We start from the raw sequence: 12,022 nt of genomic DNA on the forward strand, positions 1-12,022 counted from the left end.
TGGCTGTAAAAATTTCCCCCCAGTTTTCTGTTTTCCTTCTAACCCTGGCTGCATTAGGTTTGTGCAAAAGCTTTTTCAATTTAACACAATAAAAATTAGTTATTTTACATCTTATAGTGTTCTTTGTCTCTTCCTTGGTCATAACTTCTTCCCTTATCCATAAATCTGACAGGTAAAATATTTCATACTCTCCTAATTTGCTTATATTACTCTTTATGTCTAAATCACGTACACATTTTGACCTTATCTCAGTGTACAGCATGAGTTGTTGGTCTATGCCTAGTTTCTGCCAAACCGTTTTCTAGTTTTCCCAGCATTTTTTTTGTTAAATAGTGATTTCTTAGCCCCAAATCTTGGATTTGGGGTTTTGCCAAATACTAGGTTAATGTAGTCATTTGCTACTGGGTTTTGCATACCTAATCTATTCCACTGATCCAGCACTTTCTTATCCAGTACCAGATTATTTTGATGATACCAGCTTGGAACGTGGTTTGAGATTCGGTTCTGCTTAAGAATTCTCAAGGCTCTTAAGTTCAGTGTATGAGGGAAAGATAGTGGTTAAGGTTGGTGGTGATAATAATTTGACCAGACCTAGCAATGCTCCTTCCTGTTTCTCCTTCAGGGTACCAAATGTGGGTGATCTCTTTTATTTTCACATTACTTATATCTCTTATATCCTTTTCCCTCTCAGAGAGTCAATTTTTAAAACAAGTAATTACCAAAAAAAGAAGTTGAAAAATATCAGCAAAACCAAGTAATTGATGGAAAAATCTGGCATTATATGTAATGTTTCATACCCGTGAGCCCTGACCTCTGCAAAGGAATGGGGGAAGGTGTTTTCTCACATCTGTTCTTTGGAGCCAGTCATGTTCTTTGTAACTTTGCAATATTCATTTTTAGTATTTTTGGTGTTGGTTATTCTCCCTGCTTACATTGTTGTAACCACTGTGCATATTATTTTCTTGACTGTTTTTTTACTTCACTCTGTGTCAGTTCATGTAAATCTTTCCATGCTTCTGCATTCATCATACTTGTCATTTCTCACGACACAATAATATTCCATTACATTCATGCACCCCAAATTTGTTTATTCCCAATCAATGGATATTTACTTTATTTTCAATTCTTTGCTAACACAAAATGTCCTGCTTTAAATACGGTAATGTTTATGGAGCCTTTCTTTTTGTCAGAAACCTCCTTGGAGGTATATAAATTACAATAGAATATTTAGGTCAAAGAGTATGAACATTTTAATCACTTTTTTGCATAATTTCAAATTGCTTTACTGAATGGTTTCATGAGAGTAGCATTTCAAAGGGGCAATACATTACACAGCCAGATGGCTGTGCCAACGCTTACAGATAAACAAGGACAAGAGTGAGGAATACCTAATATCTTAGTTTGTCTGAATGCAGAATATGTGAATAAAAATGTGAAATAAATCTGGGAAGAGTAGCAGAAGACCCACCTTTGCAGTCCTCAAATGCTCCACCTGGGAGCTGATGTTTTTCTAATAGATAATAGTGAGGTACTGATGATTTTGGAGCACGGGAGTGACACACTCTGACTTGTGCATTAGGCACCAATTTGGGCAACTATTAAAGAGAGGAATTCAAAATAGTAGAAACTGCAGGCAGTGAGACCAGTTATAAAGCTACGGGAATGTTAAGTTTCAAGAAAAGGAAATGAAACTCTGAACCAGAGTGGCAGCTTTTTAAAGGGAATGGATGTGAGAAATGTTATGAAGGTAGAACTTGGCAGCTGATTGAATGCATAAAAAGTCAAAGAAGACATAGGACTCCATGCTTAGAATATCTCTCTGAGATAACTTCAGGGGACTGTGAAACCATACATCAAATGGGCTACATGTTCAATTTTTGAAAATAAATAAAAGAATTAATTAAAACCTTTGTAAGTAGATTACATTCTGGCTCAAAATTACAATTATTCCTAAAGAAGCATATTTAGATTCAGTGTTTACTAGCACAGCCTTACAAATAATAAAAACTAATAACATTGCATCCTAGTAAATAACAATGAATGAGCATCATGAACACATCATATTTTATTGCCTGCTTTCATCTCCATCTGAGAACAGATTCTTTCTGGAAGATAAGAATGAGATCAGAGTATGTGTAATTGATTGAACACAAGGTTAAGACCGACTGTCCTGATGTATTGGACCATAATTTTTTTCTTTGCAATAAAATCTGAAGGGATAGTTGCTACCTATTATGGGTCTCATGACTAATTATATGGAGATCTACAGGAGAAGCTGGACAGAAATAAGATTCACCAAATAAAAAGGTGTCCTTCAAATTGCATCATGGTGATTAGATTATGGTACTTGGTGTGTCAGTAATATGTCCCTTGATTTACTCCCTGCTCATTCCGGCAATATGGCCTATTATTGATAACCACATGTGATTCATATGCAACTTCTTTCAAATTAAGAACTTGAATGTGAATATGGATATTAAAAGGGTAAGTATAATTCAACCTAAGTGTCTCAGAAAATATATTAATTTTCAATGTTATGGTTGCATTTTAGCGGTACAAAATTGTTATTTCTCCTTAACTTTCTCTCCTCCAATACCTCTCTCTAGTCCTCTATTATTAAAAACAATTTTTTAAACAAACGACCCAAATGCCAATGACTGGCAGTGCATACTGCATTCCACATCCATGGTCTCTGCATCTCTCCTGAGAGGAGGAAAGTATTTTCAAATGAGTTTTCTATACTACTACTACTACCACCACCACCATCACTAGTAGAGCTAGCTGGTGTATATATGACACTTCAAGGTTTATAAAGTACTTTGCAAATATCATTTCATTTTATCCTCATAATAAGCTTGGGAAATAGATGCTACTATTATCACCCCCATTTCACAGGTGAAGAAACTGAGGCAGAAGGAGGTTAAGTGCCTAGTGTGAAAGCTAGTAAGTGTTTGATGCAGGACATGAAGTATCTTCCTGATTTGAGGTCCAGTGATCATCTTCTATGCCACCTAGCTGCCTCTAAGATTAATATTGTTTATTATGATTCAATTGTTTTTAGTATTATTATAGTAATTTTGTAGTATATTGTTCTTCAGAAAATATCTTAAAGCTCTATATATCTCTCCTTTACTTTGTCCTTCCCATTTTATGTCCTTTGGTATTTCAACAGATTTGTGATCTTGATGTGGGTACCTCTTCCAACGGTTAAGATCACAACCCATTTATGCCTTCTTATCTTGTGTGAGCCTCATCCATGTCCTCCTATAAATCCTCTGTAAGAAGTTTACTTAATGTGCTAGGGGCTTTCTTTTCAATCTGTTGATGTTATATGAGCATTAATGGAGCAACAAGGACTATCCATCTATTTTCCCTTTCTCTTAGACTAGTCAACTTTTTATGGTTATATCTCTCTTTCATGCTATCTTTTATGCTACTTTTAGACCATTATTCTTCATTAGTAATATACTGTAGTCTGTTCGTGTCCACGATGCATCTTTACGTCCATTTTCTTTGAGTGTCCTGATATTTTGATTCTTCAGACTCTGTGGTCTTCTATGGTTTGTAGCCATAAAGCAACCGTAAGAAGAGTATTGTCCCTAAAACTATGGGCTTTTGTTTTGGGGTGTATCTTGGGGTCACTGAAAACACTACATTTTCCTAAATGTAATTTAGCTTGCTTTTCTCCTTTTGTTCATTTCTGGGCCTTGTTCGTTGTCTATCTTTACTGTTTGTCTAAGATATAAGTATTAATGGACCAGCTGTATGGGCTGTTTATCAAACTGCATGTCATAGTCTTGACATTAGACATAGTTCTTCAACTTGTTTTCTCCTGTGTGAATAATTAGGATGAACTTGAGTGAATATAGATTTCACTGACAATACTCTATAATGTTTCCAGGCTTTATGAAATAAACACATGGTCATCCACAAAAAAGGAACATTTGGAGTATTTGACCATGGTCAAGTCTCTTAAGTTCTTTGGGCCTTAATTTCTTCATCTATAAAATGAAAGGATTGAACTAGACTGATAAAGATGTACCTCTGAACCTATGATCCTATTATCTTTCAAGTTATTCTTGGTTATCTTGTATTACAGTGGCAAACACTTTTGGCAAATTTATATTTTATATATTTTATGTAATTTGTAACTATTTTATATTTCATTGAATAATTGGAGAAGGTTGTATCAAATAAACAATTCCTTCCCAGGAATTCTGTATGATTTTATCATATGAATGCAATATTGCTGCATGAGAACTTTTAAGATGGCATTTTCTTTAAAAAATCAAATGCTTAAGATACTTAATATATAATAAGCAAAATAATATTTGGCATCTTTTTCCTTTTTTCATCAATTGTGTGATTAAATATGTGTTCTGCTATAAAGTCTTGTTTGTAAAAGTTCCCTCCCTCCCTTCCTCTCTCTTTAGAATTCTTCAAGCAAAGGCTAGATGACCACTCTTGGGGGCATGATTTGATATGAAAGAACCTTGAGGTCCCTGTAAGTGCTGAAATTGTGATACTCCCTTTGTAGTGCATTAGGGACTATGATACAGAGTCCAAATGTTATAACTCTACTGTTATTGATAACGATGATAATTGCTATAGAAATGTTGGCCAATCTTTTTCCATTTTTCCAGCTAGTTTATTTTCCCTCTTTCAGTTTCATAACTTATCATGGAATGATCTGGTTCAACTGAGTCTCTCACTAAACTTTCTAAAATTTATTTTTTCCTCTACCACATCTTATTGTTTTACGAAGTGACGTCACTCATAATCTTCTGTTGTCTTCCACCTGTCAGGGAAATAAATGTTTGCCAGCTATGATGGTTTTTAGGTTCTCTTGATCTCTTTGTTTTGATAGTTAATTTACATTGTTTAAGACTCCCTAAGAAATCATGGTAGTATCTTTCAATGTCAACTATTTTATCCATTTCCCATTTTTTTTCCTGTGGCAATAGCTTGTTAAAAAATTTCAGATTGCATCTGGTTTCAATTGAATGCTATATCTTATTTTTTTTCTTCTTTTAATTTAGCAGTGATTTTGATTTTTGCACTTAGGAGTTGATTATCTAAATGTATGTAATCAATTTATTTGGAAATGATTTCCACATTAATGCATAGTAATTTCTTTCAGTTAAGATGTACACAAATGTTGTTATGTTACTCTGTACCTCCTGACTGTCTTTGAAGAAAGGTATATCGAGGCATGCAGCTTCTTTATAGTCTATAAACATATGAATTCTTTTGTTTTTGGAGGTTTAATGATGTCTAACTTTTTTTAAAAATGCAACTGCTTATCATGAGTACTCCATTATCTCAATGGCCAAGTATCCCATGAAATGATGCTTCCAGTCGTTTTTGCATACATGATAAAACAACCCTGCCAACTCCTTTATTTGACTTTTGAAGGAGAACTGGTAAACCATTCTTCCATCCAAATTCTATAACAGGAGTTCTTGACCTTACCAAGGGACCTATATGTCCCTTGATTTACTCCCCGCTCATTCAGGGAATATGGTCCATTATTGATAACCACATGTGATTCACATGCAATTTCCTTCAAATTAAGAACTTGAATTCGATGATGGATGTTAGAAGGATAAGTATAATTCAATCTAAATGTCTCAGAAAACATGATTTTTCAATGTTATTGTTGCATTTTAGTTGTAAAAAATTGTTATTTCTCCTTAACTTTCTGTCCTCCAATTCCTCTCCCTAGTCCTTTATAATTAAAAACAATTTTTTAAACAAACAATCCAAGTACCAACCAAATGCCAGTGTGAACTTGTTTAAGAAATATCTTGATAACTGTATTTAAATATAATTGGTTTCCTTTGTAATGCTTTGTATTTTATTTAATGCTTCTAAAAACATTATTTGGAGAAGGGATTCATAGGCTTCACCTGCCTGCTCAAGGAATGCATGAAACAAACAAACAAACAAACAAAAGAGGTTAGAAACACCTGGACTGGAGGTTTGAGTTTTCTGTGTAGTCTGTAAGCCTATGGATTTTTTTATTCATACATAGTTTTTACCATCTCCTTCTATGCCCACTTTTGTAATTGTGTCACTGAACATTAAAGTGTACATTGATTTAGCACTATAGTAACAAAAGTGCCCTGCTTGTCTGTATCTTTCTTGGAGGCTGGCCAATCTAGCATTTTCTTAGTTTAGGTTCAATTTTGAGATGAAATGAGGCACTTGTAAATCATTAAACAGTTAAGAAGAGGGCTAACCATGATGCAGCAAGGATATAGTAGCACTTAGCTTTACCTTTGATAGGGAAAGCCTTCCTCACCTCCTTAAGGAAACAAGTTTGGTCAAGAGGTCGTCAGTGCATCCCCTGGAACCCCATAGGACTTTTTATGCCCCTAGGTGACCAAGAACATGCATCAAGGAAATATAGCCAACCAGGTCCTAAGGACCTTTTTTGTCCTCTTTTAGAGAAAACTAGTCCCTGTCATAGGAGAGAAGAAGGCATAGACCTAAACCATAATGTGGGGAAGAAGGAGGAGCCATATACCTAACCCATGTTGTATGGAAAAATCAATATTAGTCCTATAATTGTCCCCTTCTAAATTCCCTTCTGTGTATTTTTATATATTGCAATGATCCTATTTTCTTTCTTCTTTTTTATTGAGGGGGGCACTCTTACCACTCACCAACTCTAACATGCCCCCAATAGAAGCCCTCCTTGTAATCAGTGGATTTAATCAAATAAAACAAATCAACACAATGGTATGTCTGTAAATGCATACCTTTTTGCACTTATAGTCCAGGACCTGATTGCTAAGAGGTGAGAAACATGTTCATTATTTATTAGTTTTCTGAAGTCATGAACGGACACTGTATTGATCAGAATTCTGAAGTCTTTCAAAGTTGTTTTCATTTATAATACATTATTGCAGTCACTGTATAAATTGTTCTTCTATTCACTCCTTCAGTCTATATGATTATTCCTAGCTTTCTCTGAATTTTTTGTATTCATCACTTCTTACAGTTTATTAATAACCTATTGCTTTCATATGCTATAATTTGTTCAACCATTCCCAAATTGACAAGCATGCATGTTATTTCCACTAAATATTTTTTGCTGGAAAAAGTACTGCTAAGACATGTTTGTGCACGTGAATCCTTTTTCTTTGTTTTTGGCTTTTTGGGGGAGTGGGTGAGGGGGGATGTGCCTAATAGCATATTGCTGGGTCAAAGAATATACACAGTTTAGTGACTTTTGTGGTATGCTTCCAAATTGCTTTACCAAATGGTTGGACCAACACCTCTCCACCAACCATGCATTATGGGAAGGGTTATTCTTATTGTAAAACAAACAAAAAAAAAACTTCATGGCAATCTCTTTGCAAATGCAAGTTTTCATCATTAGTATTGCAATAATGACAAGTTCATGTTTTTAGTTCCTTTTTAATTTGTGATAAAAACAATCTTCCCAACTACTGTGCCTTTCAGAAGAGAACCTCTGCATTATCCATCTGCTGCAACTACTTTTTGTCTTCTGATTTTATTCACAAAACTAATATTAAGATGGTTATGATTCAATTCCTCCTATTGGAGTATGTCAATTTGTTGGTCATTGAAAAAGGATTTCACATTCAGAGGCCCAAAATTTACATTAGCATTGACCATGTCAAAATTTGAGATTTTTAGTAATCTCTGCCCTCTTTTCAGCTACTCTGTCACCACACCACCACTGAAGAAGAAAGGAGTTGCCCAAGATCATATAAAATTTTTGGTAGCCTGCCAATTAATGAGGGGACCCTTTGTACCTAGCTAGGCAAATCCTTAGAACGTAATTAGGACATATTGCTGGCACTGCTTACGTGTTGAATTTACAAGTATAAAATAAGAACTGGAAAACATTATTTTAAAATACATTTGAAAAATTCCATTCAATATTGATTAAGTATCTACTATGTACAAAGCATTCTGCCAGGTGCTGGAGATAGAAATAGAAGGGTGGGATGATTATCTTACCCAATCCTGCCTCACTTAAAGTAAGTTATGAGATGCCCAATCAATCAATATTACAGGCTTTAGACTAAGTGTGGGAAAGTCCTTTGTAGTGTAGTGATATGCAAAAATAGTGTGGATAGGTTAGAAAACTTGACCATGTCCAAGGATCGCCTTATTAGTGAATTGACAAGGGATGGATTTGAGAGTTTGGAGTATGGGTGATGTTTCACCGTACTTCTTAGGAACAAAAGTGTTATTGAGCTAGGTCTGAAAAAGCTATTAAGGGGGATCGTTGGCTTCACAGTTATCTAGAAGACCCACACTGAAGGAAGTTCTGAGAAAGTTCAGTTCCTTCCAAAATCCCCTCCCAATTTTTGTTTGCCCACAGACACTACTCTATTGTCTACTGTTGTGTGCTCTAAATATTTCAGGTAAATGTAGTTTTACTTCTACTACAAAGAAATCAGTTTAAGGTAGGATAGATATAAAGTTAGGCAGAAAGTTCAACCTCCACATATATGCTAAGAAATTTCTTAACTGAAATTTCTTAAATGAGTGCCTCCTTTCATCCCAAAATTGAACCTAAACTAAAAGAGTGCTAGATTGGCCAGTCTCCAAGAGAGATACATACAAGCAGGGCCCTTTTGTTATTATAGTGCTAAATAAATGTACACTTTAATATTCAGTGACACCATGACAAAAGTGGGCATAGAAGGAGATGGTAAAAACTATGCATGAATAAAAAGAATCCATAGGCTTATAGACTACACAGAAAACTCATGCCTCCAGTCCAGGTCTTTCTAACCTTTTTTGTTTGTTTGTTTCATGCACCTCTTCTAGGTTTATCTAAAATAAAATCCCTAAAGCGGAAAGAGAGGGAGACACAGGGACCTTAACTACCATTTTATTGTCCCCTAAACTTAGTGAGCCAATTATTGAAATAGGATGTTACACAAAAATAAACATAATGGAGACTCTGTGGTTGCAAATATTACCTGTATTTCTCCACCCAAACTGTTAAAGCTCTTTTTTTCCCATAATCTATAATAATGTGTTCTTTGCTTATAGTGAATGCTTTCATATCTTTTTCATAAATGAAAGCGAGAGTCTGTTTAGCACTTATTTGAATGAACAATTTTACTTTAGAAAGAGTGGGAAAGATATATAATGAGAAGTAAGCACATTAACTTTTGAAGATATTTCTAGCTCACTAACACATCCATTAAAATGACTTTTCTAAATTGAGAATATTGTTAATAATAGAAACCCCAAATATAAGTAAAAGCTGCATTAAGAGTGGTGTACTATTCAGAATAAAGGAGGCCATGGTCTTGATGTATTGTACCCTGGTCAGACAATATGTGGAACAAGATCTTCAGTTACAGGCACAATATTTTAAGAAGAACATTGGCAAGTTCAAGTATACCAAGGGGGGATATTCAGGAGAGTGAGGGGATTAAGAACAAGCAAGGATTGGATGAAGAAACAGTGCCTTCTAACCTGGAGAAGAGAAGATTTAAGGGAGACATGATAGCTGATTTCAAATATTTGAAGGGTTGTCATATAAAAGAGAAATTAGGCTACTTGGGCCTCTGGGGCAGAAGTAGGACAAATGATTGGTTGTTGCAAAAAAATCATTTAAGGCTCAATGCAAGGAAATCTTAAGAGTTGGAACTGACCAAAAGTTGAAAGGGCTGAGTTCCACGTCAATGGCAATCTTCAAGTGGAACTCATCAGGCATATTGTCAAGGAGTTTTCTGCTCTGTTGTAGTTTGGAATAGATGACTCCTGAATTTCCTTCCACTTCTAAGACTCTGTGATTCTAAGAAAGGGAGTACTATGAGATAAGGCTGGAAAGGTAATGTGGATTCATGTTGTGAAGGTTATTGAATGCTAGGATTAGGAATTTATATTTTATTCAATAGTCAAAGGGAAGTTGCTGAAGGTTTTTGAGTAGATGAGCGACATAATCCAAGCAGTTCAATCAAGTATTATTTGGACAATGATGGGGAGACTAGGTTGGAGAAAGGATAGAAAAGAAGAGGGAAGGCGAGTTAGGAAGATATTATGATAGTCTAGGTGAGAACACATGAATCCATAGAGTTGTTGCTGTTGGAATGAAGAGATGGGACAGATGAAAGGGATTCCTTAGGTAGCATTGATGAGACTTGGCAGCTGATTGAGTGTGTGGACAGAAAAACAAAAATCAAAGATAACTAAGATTACAAACTTAGGTGATTGAAAGGATGATGGTGCTTCAACAGACAGAGAAAAGCCAGGGAGAGTGGCAGATATGAGAGAGAGAATATGATTTCAGTTTTGTACATGCTAAGCTGGAAGTATAGGCTAGATATGTGGGCATATACATCAGGCAACTGAAAAGATGGAAGTTGGAGAACTCTGTAGAGAGAATGAGGTTGGAAATTATAGACTTAAAGATAATTTCCTAAGGTTGATCATGGAACTTATGGTGTTGCATATGCTCACCAAGGGAGGACATATATAGAGAGATAAAAAAGTGAGCCAAGGACAGAAATATGGGGATATATTCACATTTAAAGTACTGGAACATGAAGAGTAGATATAAAAGTTGCAGAGGAGGAATAATCAAAGAGAACTGAGGCTTGAGAGGTCAGGATTATGGAAGCCCAGGGTGAAAAGAGTATTAGAGAGAAGGTGGTCCATAGTGTCAAGTGCCAAATAACATTTTAAATAATGATTTGGATTTTGATCATAATTAAAAAAGTAATTGAAAGTTTAAGCTTCGCTAACCATTTATGCACAGTTTCAGCTACTGTAAGTATATTCTTTCACTCAGTTCACTTTCCAGTGACATCTTTTCCCACCTTCTTCTTCTGATTTTCTATTGCCTCACCCTACTCTGATGCAGTATGGTTAGGTTCTCTACTTTTCCCACTGCTAAATTTCCATTAGTACTAACTTTAACCTGTTATGCCATAATTTTTGACAGGCTACCATATAAGGTTGTATTCACTATTTTAATGAGTAATGTGATAAAGTCCATCTATTCCCTAGACTGGCACAGTTATTTCTTTCTTTTCATGAAATCCAAGCTAGAGGGTTCTTAGAGGTCATCAGGTCTCAATCCCCAATTTTACAGATGAGGAAACTGAGGCTTGTGGAATTAGTTCTGTGATATTTCCTCACAAAACACATTAAGGACTATGATGTGGAGTCTAAATGTGGTAGTTCTGTTATTGATAAAGAGAAGAATTTGTTGTAGAAAAAAGCTCTGGTTGCCCTTCCATGGTCTGATTCCAAATCCCATGCATGTTATAGTACAAGACACAAATTAAGTGTAAGAATGTCACTGGATAACATAACAATAAATGAATGAATGAATGAAGGAATGAATGAAACAAAAGCATTTATGAATAGCTCACATTGCAGAAACTTCAGTAAGTAAAGAGGACACAAATATAAGACAGATAGTAACTGCCCACAAGGAGTTTTCATCCCATTAGGGGAAGACAACAAATACTGAATGATGGCCAGGGTAGGGTGTTTTGGTTGGGAAGTCATAGGGATGATAAGTACAATCATAAGACAATCAAATAGTGTTGATTTGATTACAGGTCCCAGAGCAAGAGGTGGGAAACAGAGAGTGAGGTATGGATGGGTGGGTGTGGGACACAGATTTTCAGTGACATGGCTGGAAGATTGTGCAGTTAGGCAGTTGGGGCTGGGCTGGTGTAGTGAGCTCTCCCTAGTCAGCATAACTCCAGGTGGAGATAACATCATTAGATAACTCAGCAATAAAAAGATATACCAACTAAATTGTCAGAACAAGTTTATTAATCTGGCATATATCTCACTTGTGTTCTTCATATTGATATTTCCAAAACAAATGAAAAAGTAGGCCCACTTTACATTTTCTCCTAATTTTTTACTCAATGACAAATCATCTTGTGTCCAACCTTTCCCCATATCCTCTATTTAGTTGTTCGTTAGAATCAGGGGAAAAGCTGTGGTAACTTTATAGTTAAACTATCACACCCGAAACTTGCATATAACATTTTTTTCTTCT

This window comes from Trichosurus vulpecula, chromosome 7, assembly GCF_011100635.1.
Source record: "Trichosurus vulpecula isolate mTriVul1 chromosome 7, mTriVul1.pri, whole genome shotgun sequence".
NCBI classification, from domain to species: Eukaryota; Metazoa; Chordata; class Mammalia; order Diprotodontia; family Phalangeridae; genus Trichosurus; species Trichosurus vulpecula.